Here is a 15,636-nt window from a genome sequence, read left to right as displayed (position 1 = left end):
AATTTAGCTAATTTATGGGCAGTTGGAGTTATGTAGTGAGAAAGAAGGCAGCTCTCTCAGCTCTGCTAGAAGCAATTGGTTTAGGTGTCCAAAGGTGGGGTGAGGTCAGGGAGTGGGCCTAGGTAGGGTGCTCTTTCGGAGGGTTGCTGCAGACTCAATGAACTTCTGCACTGTAGGGTTTCTGTGATTCTAAACAAAGTTTTCTGCGTTAAAAGGAGAATTGCAATAACCATATTTAAAGTGGACAGCAAAGGCAAATAAAATCTGATGCAATTTTAATGCAGTCGGGGAATCAAGAGTTAAAATAATTGTGAGCATTTTGCACAGCAGTCAAGACAAAGAAATCCTAATGGGGTTGGTGTAAAATCCTGGACTGGATTTACTGTTCAAAGCGGAGCAGAAGCTTTGTTTAAAGATTTCATTTGGAAAATCTGGTCTGGATTTTGGAATGCAAATCACTACGGGAAAGTGTAATTATTTAAGTAAAGATTTTAAAGTGTGTTTTTGGGAGTGGAGTTTCGGAACTCTCATGTGACGATCATCGGCAGGGCTGGATTCTGAGGAGATGTCCACAATCATTTGGGTTCAGAGAGGTATGCGTCTTGTAATCTTAAAAGGGACTTTGTGTTAATGAGACCATTGTAGATTAAGATATACTTTTAATCCGTGTTAGTCCTAATCCCTGTGTGTAATTGTTAAATTGGGGGGGGGGGGAGTAACGCCATATTGTATCATCTAGTTTTTTCATGTTCAATTTTTAAAAAAATCTTGCTGTTCAAACTAATAAGTGGTCCCGTGACTCTGTTGCTCCAGATTTTATAAAAACATCCACTGGGATTGTAACAAGGCCCCTGACCTATCTTTCCTGGTTCCACCTCCTCCAATATGTTAGAGTTGTAGTGTAGGGAAGGAGGAAGTATAACATCATATATACACAAGATAAGAGGAACAAATTTGCAAGCAAATTATAGAGAGGTGCAAGAATGATTGAGTAGTTACAATGGAGGCTTTATATAGACTGGGATAGTAGTAGTGAGAGGGACATGAGGTCCTACAGAGGTTCAAGAGAATTTTCTGCAGCTGTAGGGTTTCCAGTCAAATGAGAAAGGAGGCACTGCTAGACCTGCTTCTTGGGAATGAGGAGGGCCGAGTGGATCAAGTGACAGTGGGAGAACATTTAGGAAACAGTGATTATTGTATTAAGTTTTATGTTGGTTATGGAAAAGGACAAGGAGCAATCCAGAGTTAGAATAATTCACTGAGGGAAGGTCAATTTCAATTCGGCAAGAATCTGACCCAGATAAATTGGAATCAAAGTTTGCAGGAAACACTGAAGATATAATTCTGGCATAGTCGAGGTATATGCAACTAAGAATCAGGCTGAATATAGACGGTTCAAAGGGGAGATTTTAAAAAATAAATTTAGAGTACCCAATAATTTTATTTCCCAATTAAGGGGCAATTTAGTGTAGCCAATACACCTAACCTGCACATCTATGGGTTGTGGGGGTAAAACCCACAGAGACACAGGAGAATGTGCAAACTCCACACAGTCAGTAACCTGGGGCTGGGATTGAACACGGGAGTCCTCAGCGCCAGCAGTGGTAATCACTCCGCCACTGTGCCGCCCCAAAGGAGACTTGTATGTGCAAATTAGAGAAGCAAAGAGAGAGTATGAGGAGAGACTGGCAACCAACATAAAAGGGAATCCCAAAGTCTTTTTTAGGCATATAAATAGTAAAAAGGTGATAAAAGGAGGAGTGGGGCCAATTGAGGACCAAAAATGGGATTTACACATGGAAGCAAAGGACCTAACTGAGGTACTAAATGAATGCTTTGCATCGGTCTTTACCAAGGAAGAAGATACTGCGTAGGTTATGGTGAAAGAGAAGACCATTCAAACACTATAATGGTTTAAAATTGATAAGCAGGAGGTATTGGATAGGCTGTCTCTACTTAAAGTTGGTAACGTAACAGAACTGGATCAGATGTATCCAAGGATACTTAGGGAAGTGAGAGTTGAAATTGCAACGGCACTGGGCATAATTTTTCAGTCTTCCTTTGTGTGGTAACTCGACCACAAGAAAGGTAGTTGAATGCGTTGTAAAAGTTAAATCATCTTTACTACAGAAAACATTCAGGTATAATACAGTTTGGCCTCAGACACCAGCAGCAGCTAAACACAACAATACACAAGCTCCTCGCGGCTAAACCAAAGCCTGTGCTCCCAATCGGTTGGGATTGTTCTTGCTGGAGTTCAGAAGAATGAGGGGGGATCTCCTAGAGACTTATAAAATTCGAACAGGACTAGACAGGGTAGATGCAGGGAAGATGTTACCAATGGGGCTGGTATAGCACAGGGCTAAAGTGCTGGCTTTTAATGCAGACCAAGGCAGGCCAGCAGCACGGTTCCATTCCCGTGCCAGCCTCCCCGAACAGGCACCGGAATTTGGCAACTAGGGGCTTTTCACAGTAACTTCATTTTAAGCCTACTTGTGACAATAAGCGATTTTCATTTCATTCAATGATGGGTGTGTCCAGAACCAGGGGTCACAGCCTGAGGATTCAGGGTAAACCATTTCGGACAGACATAAGGAGACACTTCTTCACACAAAGAGTGGTGAGCTTGTGGAATTCATTGCCACAGGAAGTAGTTGATGCTAAAACTTTGAATATATTCAAGAGACGGCTGGATATAGAACTTGGGGAGAATGGGATCAAAGGCTATGGGGAGAAAGCAGGATTAGGCTATTGAGTTGGATGATCAGCCATGATCGTGATGAATGGCGGAGCAGGCTCGAAAGGTCAAAAGGCTTCCTCCTGCTCCTATCTTCTATGTATGTAATAACATCACATGCACGTTTTTCTTAAAGACATTCATACACATAATCAAGAAGGAAGGTGCTTATTAAAACACTATTAAAGCACTGCCCACCCCACCCTTTAAATTTCAATTCCCCTTGAGTATTACGATCCCAGACCAGATCACAACAGTGGCTAGAATGCTGGACAGAAACCAATATTTTATTTTTAAACAATGCTACTCAATATAGTAACCCTTAACTGCTATCTTTATTCCCACTCAAACAACAACAAAACCATCTTAGCTCTCAAACCGCTGTTAAATACAGTTAGCCCTCAGGAATACCTGCTTTACAGAGATATCTGGGTACAGCTCCTTTGAGAAAGATAGATCTTCTGACACTACTTTAAAGAAAAGACCGGACTCCTGTCAGAAGCATGCAGAGACAAAGGCTGTATGTCTTCAGAAGCTGTTTCAACTCACCCGTTCTGAACTGTTTGGAAATAAACTGCTAATTAACTACAGCCATCTCTTAACTGAACTGAGATGCTGCTCCCATCTCCAACCAACACTCAACTAAACCTGCTTTTCTGCAAAATGCCTGATATTTTGGCACCACCCATTAATCACATCATCTCACCAAGCTGAAATCTAATTAATTCCACAGGGAATCCCCTTAATCCAAACAACAATCCATTAGCCCAAGCTTTTATGATGCTTTAATTGCACCCTGCCCCCCAAAATATTTCAACCCAGGATTCTTTTAAAACACTAACCCAGTTTTTAACCCTTACTGCACTAGCTACCTCTAATACAATATATCTAAAATTCCTACATTCATCACAGGGGAGACAACATCAATCACCATAACACACATGTTGCAACTAATACGTCCGTCTTTCAGCAACTTTACAACTACGTTGTGATCAGTGTAGAATCATGGGTGATTCGCTGGACACGAGGAGTCTTGATGCAGTTGAGCTGGACTTGAGGGTGTGAAAGTAGTTTGGTTGTTAGTGAGAGGAGGTCCTTTTTTTTTTATTAAATATTTTATTGAAAATTTTTGGTCAACCAACACAGTACATTGTGCATTCTTTACACAATATTATAACAACACAAATAACAATGACCTATTTTATAAACAAAAAATGAATAAATAATAAATAACAAAAATGAAAACTAGCCCTAATTGGCAACTGCCTTGTCACAAGTAACACTCTCCAAAAATATAATTTAACAGTCCAATATATAATTATCTGTAGCAACGACCTATACATACTATACAGTGTATATTAACAACCCTGAGAGTCCTTCTGGTTCCTCCCCCCCCCCCCCCCCCCCCCCCCCGATCCTGGGCTGCTGCTGCTGCCTTCTTTTTCCCATTCCGCCTATCTTTCTGCGAGGTATTCGACGAACGGTTGCCACCGCCTGGTGAACCCTTGAGCCGACCCCCTTAGGACGAACTTAATCTGCTCTAGCTTTATAAACCCCGCCATGTCATTTATCCAGGTCTCCACCCCCGGGGGCTTGGCTTCCCTCCACATTAGCAATATCCTGCGCCGGGCTACTAGGGACGCAAAGGCCAAAACATCGGCCTCTCTCGCCTCCTGCACTCCCGGCTCTTGTGCAACCCCAAATATAGCCAACCCCCAGCTTGGTTCGACCCGGACTCCTACTACTTTTGAAAGCACCTTTGTCACCCCCATCCAAAACCTCTGTAGTGCCGGGCATGACCAAAACATATGGGTATGATTCGCTGGGCTTCTCGAGCACCTCGCACACCTATCCTCCACCCCAAAAAATTTACTGAGCCGTGCTCCAGTCATATGTGCCCTGTGTAATACCTTAAACTGAATCAGGCTTAGCCTGGCACACGAGGACGACGAGTTTACCCTGCTTAGGGCATCTGCCCACAGCCCCTCCTCGATCTCCTCCCCCAGCTCTTCTTCCCATTTCCCTTTTAGTTCATCTACCATAGTCTCCCCTTCGTCCCTCATTTCCCTATATATATCTGACACCTTACCATCCCCCACCCATGTCTTTGAGATCACTCTGTCCTGCACCTCTTGTGTCGGGAGCTGCGGGAATTCCCTCACCTGTTGCCTCGCAAAAGCCCTCAGTTGCATATACCTGAATGCATTCCCTTGGGGCAACCCATATTTCTCGGTCAGCGCTCCCAGACTCGCGAACTTCCCATCCACAAACAGATCTTTCAGTTGCGTTATTCCTGCTCTTTGCCACATTCCATATCCCCCATCCATTCCCCCCGGGGCAAACCTATGGTTGTTTCTTATCGGGGACCCCCCCAAGGCTCCAGTCTTTCCCCTATGCCGTCTCCACTGTCCCCAAATCTTCAGTGTGGCCACCACCACCGGGCTTGTGGTGTAGTTCCTCGGTGAGAACGGCAATGGGGCTGTCACCATAGCCTGTAGGCTAGTCCCCCTACAGGACGCCCTCTCTAATCTCTTCCACGCCGCTCCCTCCTCCTCTCCCATCCACTTACTCACCATTGAAATATTAGCGGCCCAATAATACTCACTTAGGCTCGGTAGTGCCAGCCCCCCCCTATCCCTGCTACGCTGTAAGAATCCCTTCCTCACTCTCGGGGTCTTCCCGGCCCACACAAAACCCATGATGCTCTTTTCAATCCTTTTTAAAAAAGCCTTCGTGATCACCACCGGGAGGCACAGAAACACAAAGAGGAATCTCGGGAGGACCACCATCTTAACCGCCTGCACCCTCCCTGCCATTGACAGGGATACCATATCCCATCTCTTGAAATCCTCCTCCATCTGTTCCACCAACCGCGTTAAATTTAACCTATGCAATGTGCCCCAATTCTTAGCGATCTGGATCCCCAGGTAACGAAAGTCCCTTGTTACCTTCCTCAGCGGTAGGTCCTCTATTTCTCTACTCTGCTCCCCTGGATGCACCACAAACAACTCACTTTTCCCCATGTTCAATTTATACCCTGAAAAATCCCCAAACTCCCCAAGTATCCGCATTATTTCTGGCATCCCCTCCGCCGGGTCCGCCACGTATAGTAGCAAATCGTCCGCATACAAAGATACCCGGTGCTCTTCTCCTCCCCTAAGTACTCCCCTCCACTTCTTGGAACCCCTCAACGCTATCGCCAGGGGCTCAATCGCCAGTGCAAACAATAATGGGGACAGAGGGCATCCCTGCCTTGTCCCTCTATGGAGCCGAAAATATGCAGATCCCCGTCCATTCGTGACCACGCTCGCCACTGGGGCCCTATACAACAGCTGCACCCATCTAACATACCCCTCTCCAAAACCAAATCTCCTCAACACCTCCCACAAATAATCCCACTCCACTCTATCAAATGCTTTCTCGGCATCCATCGCCACTACTATCTCCGTTTCTCCCTCTGGTGGGGCCATCATCATTACCCCTAACAACCTCCGTATATTCGTGTTCAGCTGTCTCCCCTTCACAAACCCAGTTTGGTCCTCGTGGACCACCCCCGGGACACATTCCTCTATTCTCATTGCCATTACCTTGGCCAGGACCTTGGCATCTACATTTAGGAGGGAAATAGGTCTATAGGACCCGCATTGTAGCGGGTCCTTTTCCTTCTTTAAGAGAAGCGATATCATTGCTTCAGACATAGTCGGGGGCAGTTGTCCCCTTTCCTTTGCCTCATTAAAGGTCCTCGTCAGTACCGGGGCGAGCAAGTCCACATATTTTCTATAGAATTCGACTGGGAATCCATCCGGTCCCGGGGCCTTTCCCGCCTGCATGCTCCTAATTCCTTTCACCACTTCTTCTACCTCGATCTGTGCTCCCAGTCCCACCCTTTCCTGCTCTTCCACCTTGGGAAATTCCAGCCGATCCAAGAAGCCCATCATTCTCTCCCTCCCATCCGGGGGTTGAGCTTCATATAATTTTTTATAAAATGTCTTGAACACTCCATTCACTCTCTCCGCTCCCCGCTCCATCTCTCCTTCCTCATCCCTCACTCCCCCTATTTCCCTCGCTGCTCCCCTTTTCCTCAATTGGTGTGCCAGCAACCTGCTCGCCTTCTCCCCATATTCGTACTGTACACCCTGTGCCTTCCTCCATTGTTCCTCTGCAGTGCCTGTAGTCAGCAAGTCAAATTCTACATGTAGCCTTTGCCTTTCCCTGTACAGTCCCTCCACCGGTGCTTCCGCATATTGTCTGTCCACCCTCAAAAGTTCTTGCAGCAACCGCTCCCGTTCCTTACTCTCCTGCTTCCCTTTATGTGCCCTTATTGATATCAGCTCCCCTCTAACCACCGCCTTCAACGCCTCCCAGACCACTCCCACCTGGACCTCCCCATTATCATTGAGTTCCAAGTACTTTTCAATGCACCCCCTCACCCTTAGACACACCCCCTCATCTGCCATTAGTCCCATGTCCATTCTCCAGGGTGGGCGCCCTCCTGTTCTCTCCCCTATCTCCAAGTCCACCCAGTGTGGAGCGTGATCCGAAATGGCTATAGCCGTATACTCCGTTCCCCTCACCTTCGGGATCAATGCCCTACCCAGCACAAAAAAGTCTATTCGCGAGTAGACTTTATGGACATAGGAGAAAAACGAGAACTCCTTACTCCTAGGTCTGCTAAATCTCCACGGGTCTACACCTCCCATCTGCTCCATAAAATCTTTAAGCACCTTGGCTGCTGCCGGCCTCCTTCCAGTCCTGGACTTCGACCTATCCAGCCCTGGTTCCAACACCGTATTAAAATCTCCCCCCATTATCAGCTTTCCCATCTCTAGGTCCGGAATGCGTCCTAGCATCCGCCTCATAAAATTGGCATCATCCCAGTTCGGAGCATATACGTTTACCAAAACCACCGTCTCCCCCTGTAGTTTGCCACTCACCATCACGTATCTGCCCCCGTTATCCGCCACTATAGTCTTTGCCTCGAACATTACCCGCTTCCCCACTAATATAGCCACCCCCCTGTTTTTCGCATCTAGCCCCGAATGGAACACCTGCCCCACCCATCCTTTGCGTAGCCTAACCTGGTCTATCAGTTTCAGGTGCGTTTCCTGTAACATAACCACATCTGCCTTAAGTTTCTTAAGGTGTGCGAGTACCCGTGCCCTCTTTATCGGCCCGTTCAGCCCTCTCACGTTCCACGTGATCAGCCGAGTTGGGGGGCTTCCTACCCCCCCCCCCTTGTCGATTAGCCATCACCTTTTTCCAGCTCCTCACCCAGTTCCCACGCAGCTGTATCTCCCCCAGGCGGTGCCCCCCCGCCCATCCTCTCCCATACCAGCTCCCCCCTCTCCCCAGCAGCAGCAACCCAGTAATTCCCCCCTCCCACCCCCCCCGCTAGATCCCCCGCTAGCGTAATTACTCCCCCCATGTTGCTCCCAGAAGTCAGCAAACTCTGGCTGACCTCGGCTTCCCCCCGTGACCTCGGCTCGCACCGTGCGACGCCCCCTCCTTCCTGCTTCTCTATTCCCGCCATGATTATCATAGCGCGGGAACCAAGCCCGTGCTTCTCCCTTGGCCCCGCCCCCAATGGCCAACGCCCCATCTCCTCCACCTCCCCTCCTCCCCCCATCACCACCTGTGGGAGAGAGAAAAGTTACCACATCGCAGGATTAGTACATAAAACCCCTCTTTGCCCCCCACATTCGCCCCACCACTTTGTTCGAACGTTCTTTTTAATAACCCGCTCATTCCAGTTTTTCTTCCACAATAAAAGTCCACGCTTCATCCGCCGTCTCAAAGTAGTGGTGCCTCCCTCGATATGTGACCCACAGTCTTGCCGGTTGCAGCATTCCAAATTTTATCTTCTTTTTATGAAGCACCGCCTTGGCCCGATTAAAGCTCGCCCTCCTTCTCGCCACCTCCGCACTCCAGTCTTGATAAACGCGGATCACCGCGTTCTCCCATTTACTGCTCCGAGTTTTCTTCGCCCATCTAAGGACCATTTCTCTATCCTTAAAACGGAGGAATCTCACCACTATGGCTCTGGGAATTTCTCCTGCTCTCGGTCCTCGCGCCATCACTCGGTATGCTCCCTCCACCTCCAACGGACCCGCCGGGGCCTCCGCTCCCTTTAACGAGTGCAGCATCGTGCTCACATATGCCCCGACGTCCGCTCCCTCCACACCTTCAGGAAGACCAAGAATCCTCAGGTTGTTCCTCCTTGCGTTGTTTTCCAGTGCCTCCAACCTTTCCACACATCGTTTCTGATGTGCCTCCTGCATCTCCGTCTTCACCACCAGGCCCTGTATATCGTCCTCATTCTCGGCTGCCTGTGCCTTCACGACCCGAAGCTCCCGCTCCTGGGTCTTTTGTTCCTCCTTTAGCCCTTCGATCGCCTGTAGTATCGGGGCCAACAGCTCTTTCTTCATTTCCTTTTTGAGCTCTTCCACACAGCATTTCAAGAACTCTTGTTGTTCAGGGCCCCATGTTAAACTGCCACCTTCCGACGCCATCTTGGTTTTTGCTTGCCTTCCTTGCCGCTGTTCTAAAGGATCCACTGCAATCTGGCCACTCTCTCCTCCTTTTTCCATCCGTATCCAGGGGGGATTCCCTTCTGGTTTACCGCACAGTGTTTTTAGCCGTCAAAATTGCCGTTGGGGCTCCTATCAAGAGCCCAAAAGTCCGTTTCACAGGGAGCTGCCGAAACGTGCGACTCAGCTGGTCATCGCCGCACCCGGAAGTCGAGAGGAGGTCCTTTAACCTCTCGCAGAGTAGCATTCACTGGATGCCCCTAAGCGACAGGAAGCAATTCCTGTCGTATTTCCACAGCAGTATTTCCTTCTGCCTTGTGATCCGGAAAGGTAGCTATCTCCAAGTCGTGTTGTAGATTAATGTGATCTTGGTGTCTGGATTCCTTCCGTTTGTCAACTTCACCATTGATGATACTCAACCACTTCGGTTCAGAATAACTCCAAGCAGCCATTGTTGGTAACTGCCGAAATTCCTGACATAGACACAGATATCCGGATTGAAATGCCTCTCCTGCTTTTCCTGTCTCCTTCCCACTCTCGCCTTGATATCTGGCTGTAGTGAGACTTTGGCTTCCTACTTGTTAACATTTCAGCTGGTGAAAGTCCTGCTGTGGTTCGTGGCGTGATACGATACTGAAACAAGAACCGTGAGAGCTTAGTTCCCAAAGCACAGCCTAACATTCTCTTCAGTCATCCTTTCAGTGTTTGAACAGCTCGCTCTCCTAAACCATTCGACACTGGATGTAAAGGAGCAGTACGCACATGGCGTATTCCATTTTTATGCTAAAACCTTTGTAACAAATCACTTCAATGTTCCGTTATCAGACAACAGTAAACTTTGGCGAAGCTTCTCTATGTAACGGAAGCTGTAATGTTTCTCATGATGTGCACTTCTAGGGTGGCGCAGTGGTAGCACTGCAGCCTCACGGCGCCGAGGACCCAGGTTCAATCCCGGCTCTGGGTCACTGTCCGTGTGGAGTTGCACATTCTCCCTGTGTTTGCGTGGGTTTCGCCCCCACAACCCAAAAGATGTGCAGGGTAGGTGGAATGGCCACACTAAATTGCCCCTTAATTGGAAAAAATGAATTGGGTACTCTAAATTTATTTTTAAAAAAATGATGTGCACTTCTAACCACTTAGAATGTCCCATCCACGATGACTAGAAATATATGACCCGTAAACAGTCCTGCAAAGTCCACATGAAGTCTAGACCAGGCACAGTCAGGCTACTCCCACAGATGGAGTGGTGCTGATGGCACCACCTTCTGGTTTATTTGACAAGCTGATCAGGATTTCACTTGCTCTCCAAGTACTGATCCATTTTGGCCACCAAACCTATGACCTTGCTAAACCTTTCATTCAGGAGACACTCTGATGAGCCCCAGGGACTTCATCCACGATGTGTCAAAGACCAAAAGGGTGGAACACCCACTCTCTACCCCCCAAAGAATGGAGCAATCCTTTACATTCAGCTCAGTTTTGAGTTTCACATATGTTTTAAGTTCCTCATCATCTATAACACGAGGCATACTCTGCATGAGGAATCCCATCACCCGGGACAACACAGGATCCCTGTCAGTCCACTGTTTACTCTGTTTGGCATTCACAGAATTTGAAAATTGTTCAAACAAGAAAATTACCTCTGGAGAAAATATTGTCTTGGGTGGCATGTCCGGTAAGTGAAGGCGACCCAACTGCGTTTGCGTTGTCCTTTCCTACCCTGTACACTATGCTGTACTGGTAGGCTGAAAATCTGAGAGCCCAGTGCTGTAATTTCACCGAAGCCATGAAATGAACGCCCATGAAACTGTTTCAAAGAGAAAACAATGGCTCGACTGTCCTTGTCTAGCTGCGAGTATCCCTTCTCAGCTGTTGGCAGCATGCGTGATGCAAATCCAACTGGGTTTTCTGACCTGTCTTCCATCAGCTGAGAGAGCACTGCCCTGATGCTGTAAGGTGAGGCATCACATGACAGAATGAGCTCTCTGTCCTGATCAAAGTGAACCAGCAGGTTAGCTGATTGTAGCACTCCTCTTCCTGCTCTGTGCTTTCCTGGTGATGTGTAGCAGATTGAGGCTGCTTTGAATTTCCTTGCTCAGCCTATGATTTGCTCTGAGCACTCTGCACTTTTAGCCAAACATCCCTTTTTTCTTTGCAATTGTGACACACAATTGAACTTGCAATGATTGGCATCGTGTGTGCCTCAACACCTGAAACATTTCACTGTATTTGCCTTTTTATTTGCTGGCTCTTTTACTGCATCCGCCTATTCCCCACTATGTGCTTTTTGAATATCCTTTGCATTGCTGGCAGCCATCTCTATCCCCTGAGAAATTTCAAATTCTTAAAGGTTAGTGTGGCTTGCCGCCACAAACAATGCTGTATGCTGTCATCATTAATGCCACAGACCAATCGGTCCAGGAGCATATTATCTAACACTGCTCCAAACTCAGTGTTCATAGAGTTGATGCAGCTCAGCAACAAAATCAGCTACAGACTTTACTGCTTTTAAAAATGACTGTGGAACTTAAAACATTGGACAATCAGTGAATCCGTAGGATGGCGATGATTCTGAATGAGTGCAACAAACTGGTGGCACAGTGTTTAGCACTGCTGCCTCACAGCACCAGGGACCCAGGTTCGATTCCGACCTTGGGTGACGGTCCGTGTGGAGTTTGTACGTTCTCCCCATGTCTGTCTGAGTTTTCTTCAGGTGCATCGGTTTCCTCACACAGTCCAAAGATGTGCAGGTTAAATGGATTGGTCATGCTAAGTTTCCTCTTAGTGACCAACGGTTAGGTGCTATTACGGGGATGGAGCAGAGGAGTGGGCTTAGGTAGGGTGCTCTTTCAGAGAGTCAGTGCAGACTTGATGGGCCAAATGGCCTCTTTCTGGACTGCGATGAAAACTCCGCAAATGAAATGTGCCCTGGTTTCCGTGATGTTGCTAGATTTCTCATTAGCTTGTAAGTCTTTGCCCCACGCACACAGGAGAATTGAGCGCATTTTGGCCTCATCTGCAATTTTCTTTTTAATAATCTTTATTGTCACAAGTAGGCTTCCATTAACACTGCAATGAAGTTACTGTGAAAATCCCCAGTCGCCACATTCCCTCGCTTGTTTGGGTCCACGGAGGGAGAATTCAGAATGTCCAAATTACCTAACAGAACGTCTTTCAGGACTTGTGGGCGGAAACCGGAGCACCCGGAGGAAACCCACGCAGACACAGGGAGAACCTGCAGACTCCGCACAGACAGTGACCCAAGCTGGGAATCCAACCTGGGACCCTGGAGCTGTGAAGCAACAGTGCTAACCACTGTGCTACCGTGCCCCCACGATTTCCCAGGAAAAGTGTCCCAATCTTTCCACATACTCAGTCCAGCCCTCGTGCCCCTCCATAAACTCACTGATGGTTCCAAGCATAGGCATTGCCACTGACGACATTGCAAATTAGCTGCTCACTGTATAAAAGTCACCACGCTGCACCTCAATTTTTTGTTCTCTTTAATCCTCGTTGCCAGAAAGATGTGATAGCTTGACCACAAGAAAGGTAGTCGAATGCTTTGAAAAGTTAAATCTTCAGAAAACATTGAGGTAATCATACAGTTTGACTTCAGATGCCAGCAGCAGCTGAACCCAACTATACACAAACTCCCTGTGGCTAAACTGAAAACAGCTGCTCCCAATGACGTCATATGCACATACAAACTTTTGTTAAAGACTGCCATACACATAATCAAATAGGAACATGGTCATTATTAGAACACTCTTTAACACTTAGACTCAGGGGTAGTGCCAGAGGACTGGAGGATTGCAACTGTTGTTTAAAAAAGGGTATAAAGATAAGCCCAGCAACTACAGGCCAGTCAGTTTAATCTTGGTGGTGGAAAACTTCTCGAAATTACAATTTGGGGCAAAATTAATAGTCGTGTGGAGAAATGTGGGCTAATTAAAGAAAGCCAGCATGGATTTGTTAAGGGCAAATCATGTTTGACTAGCTTGCATGAATCTTTTGATGAGGTAACAGAGAGTGTTGATAAGGGTGATGCTGTTGATGTGTATATATACTTCCAGACATTTGATAAAGTTGTAACTCTTGTAATAAAAGGGACAGTAGCAATGAGTGACAAGAAACCTTAAAAAAAATTAATTTACAGGATGTGGGCGTCGCTGCCCAGGCCTGCATTTATTGCCCATCTCTAATTGTCCTTGAAAAAGTGATGGTGAGCTGCTGCCTTTAACTACCGCAGTCTCTGTGTTAATTGGTTAATGGGTGCTTTTTGGACGGGGGAGGGTTTGTATTAGGAGTTCCCCAGCAGTTGATGTTGACACCCCTTCTCTTCCTGATGTTCATTAAGGACCTAGACACTGATGCATAGGGTACAATTTCAAGATTTTCAGATGATACAAAACTTTGAAGTATGGTGAAGTGTGAGGAAATAATATGGAACTTCAGAATGATGTAGGTTGGTGGATGGGCAGAGAAGTGACAGATGAAAATTCAAGGCAGAGAAGTATAGAAATAATGGGGAGGGACACCATAAAATAAAGGAAATAATTTTAAATAGGGTGCAGAATTGATTGATTTATTGTCACATGTACCGAAGTACAGTGAAAAGTATTTTTCTGCGGCCAAGAGAACGTATACAGTACGGACATAGTAGACAGAAAGAATAATCAACAGAGAACATGTGGAACTTGTTCAAGGAACAGGTACTACGTGTCCTTGATATGTATGTCCCTGTCAGGCAGGGAAGAGATGGTCGAGTGAGGGAACCATGGTTGACAAGAGAGGTTGAATGTCTTGTTAAGAGGAAGAAGGAGATTTATGTAAGGCTGAGGAAACGAGGTTCAGACAGGGCGCTGGAGGGATACAAGATAGCCAGGAGGGAACTGAAGAAAGGGATTAGGAGAGCTAAGAGAGGGCATGAACAATCTTTGGCGGGTAGGATCAAGGAAAACCCTAAGGCCTTTTACACATATGTGAGAAATATGAGAATGACTAGAGCGAGGGTAGGTCCGATCAAGGACAGTAGCGGGAGATTGTGTATTGAGTCTGAAGAGATAGGAGAGGTCCTGAACGAGTACTTTTCTTCAGTATTTACAAATGAGAGGGGCCATATTGTTGGAGAGGACAGTGTGAAACAGACTGGTAAGCTCGAGGAAATACTTGTTAGGAAGGAAGATGTGTTGGGCATTTTGAAAAACTTGAGGATAGACAAGTCCCCCGGGCCTGACGGGATATATCCAAGGATTCTATGGGAAGCAAGAGATGAAATTGCAGAGCCGTTGGCAATGATCTTTTCGTCCTCACTGTCAACAGGGGTGGTACCAGGGGACTGGAGAGTGGCGAATGTCGTGCCCCTGTTCAAAAAGGGGAATAGGGATAACCCTGGGAACTACAGGCCAGTTAGTCTTACTTCGGTGGTAGGCAAAGTAATGGAAAGGGTTCTGAGGGATAGGATTTCTGAGCATCTGGAAAGACACTGCTTGATTAGGGATAGTCAGCACGGATTTGTGAGGGGTAGTTCTTGCCTCACAAGTCTTATTGAATTCTTTGAGGAGGTGCCCAAGCTTGTGGATGAAGGTAAAGCAGTGGATGTAGTGTACATGGATTTTAGTAAGGCATTTGATAAGGTTCCCCATGGTAGGCTTATGCAGAAAGTAAGGAGGCATGGGACAGTGGGAAATTTGGCCAGTTGGATAACAAACTGGCTAACCGATAGAAGTCAGAGAGTGGTGGTGGATGGCAAATATTCAGCCTGGATCCCAGTTACCAGTGGCGTACCGCAGGGATCAATTCTGGGTCCTCTGCTGTTTGTGATTTTCATTAATGACTTGGATGAGGGAGTTGAAGCATGGGTCAGTAAATTTGCAGACGATACGAAGATTGGTGGAGTTGTGGATAGTGAGGAGGGCTGTTGTCGGCTGCAAAGAGACATAGATAGGATGCAGAGCTGGGCTGAGAAGTGGCAGATGGAGTTTAACCCTGAAAAGTGTGAGGTTGTCCATTTTGGAAGGACAAATATGAATGCAGAATACAGGGTTAAGGGTAGGGTTCTTGGCAATGTGGAGGAGCAGAGAGATCTTGGGGTCTATGTTCATACATCTTTGAAAGTTGCCACTCAAGTGGATAGAGCTGTGAAGAAGGCCTATGGTGTGCTCGCGTTCATTAACAGAGGGATTGAATTTAAGAGCCGTGAGGTGATGATACAGCTGTACGAAACCTTGGTAAGGCCACATTTGGAGTACTGTGTGCAGTTCTGGTCACCTCATTTTAGGAAGGATGTGGAAGCTTTGGAAAAGGTGCAAAGGAGATTTACCAGGATGTTGCCTGGAATGAAGAGTAGGTCTTACGAGGAAAGGTTGAGGG

The 15,636-nt window shown here is 46.9% G+C and overlaps 1 protein-coding gene across 1 annotated transcript in view; it reads left to right on the top strand.

The window, feature by feature from the left end:
• The window catches only part of LOC140393958 (adiponectin receptor protein 1-like), a 60,363-nt gene that overhangs the window by 14,634 nt on the left and 30,093 nt on the right, over positions 1-15,636 (top strand). The window lies entirely within an intron of this gene.

The sequence above is a fragment of the Scyliorhinus torazame genome, chromosome 17 (genome assembly GCF_047496885.1).
Source record: "Scyliorhinus torazame isolate Kashiwa2021f chromosome 17, sScyTor2.1, whole genome shotgun sequence".
Taxonomy (NCBI): domain Eukaryota; kingdom Metazoa; phylum Chordata; class Chondrichthyes; order Carcharhiniformes; family Scyliorhinidae; genus Scyliorhinus; species Scyliorhinus torazame.
The sequence above is the reverse complement of the archived record's forward strand: the minus strand, read 5'-3'. Positions and strand labels throughout refer to the sequence as shown.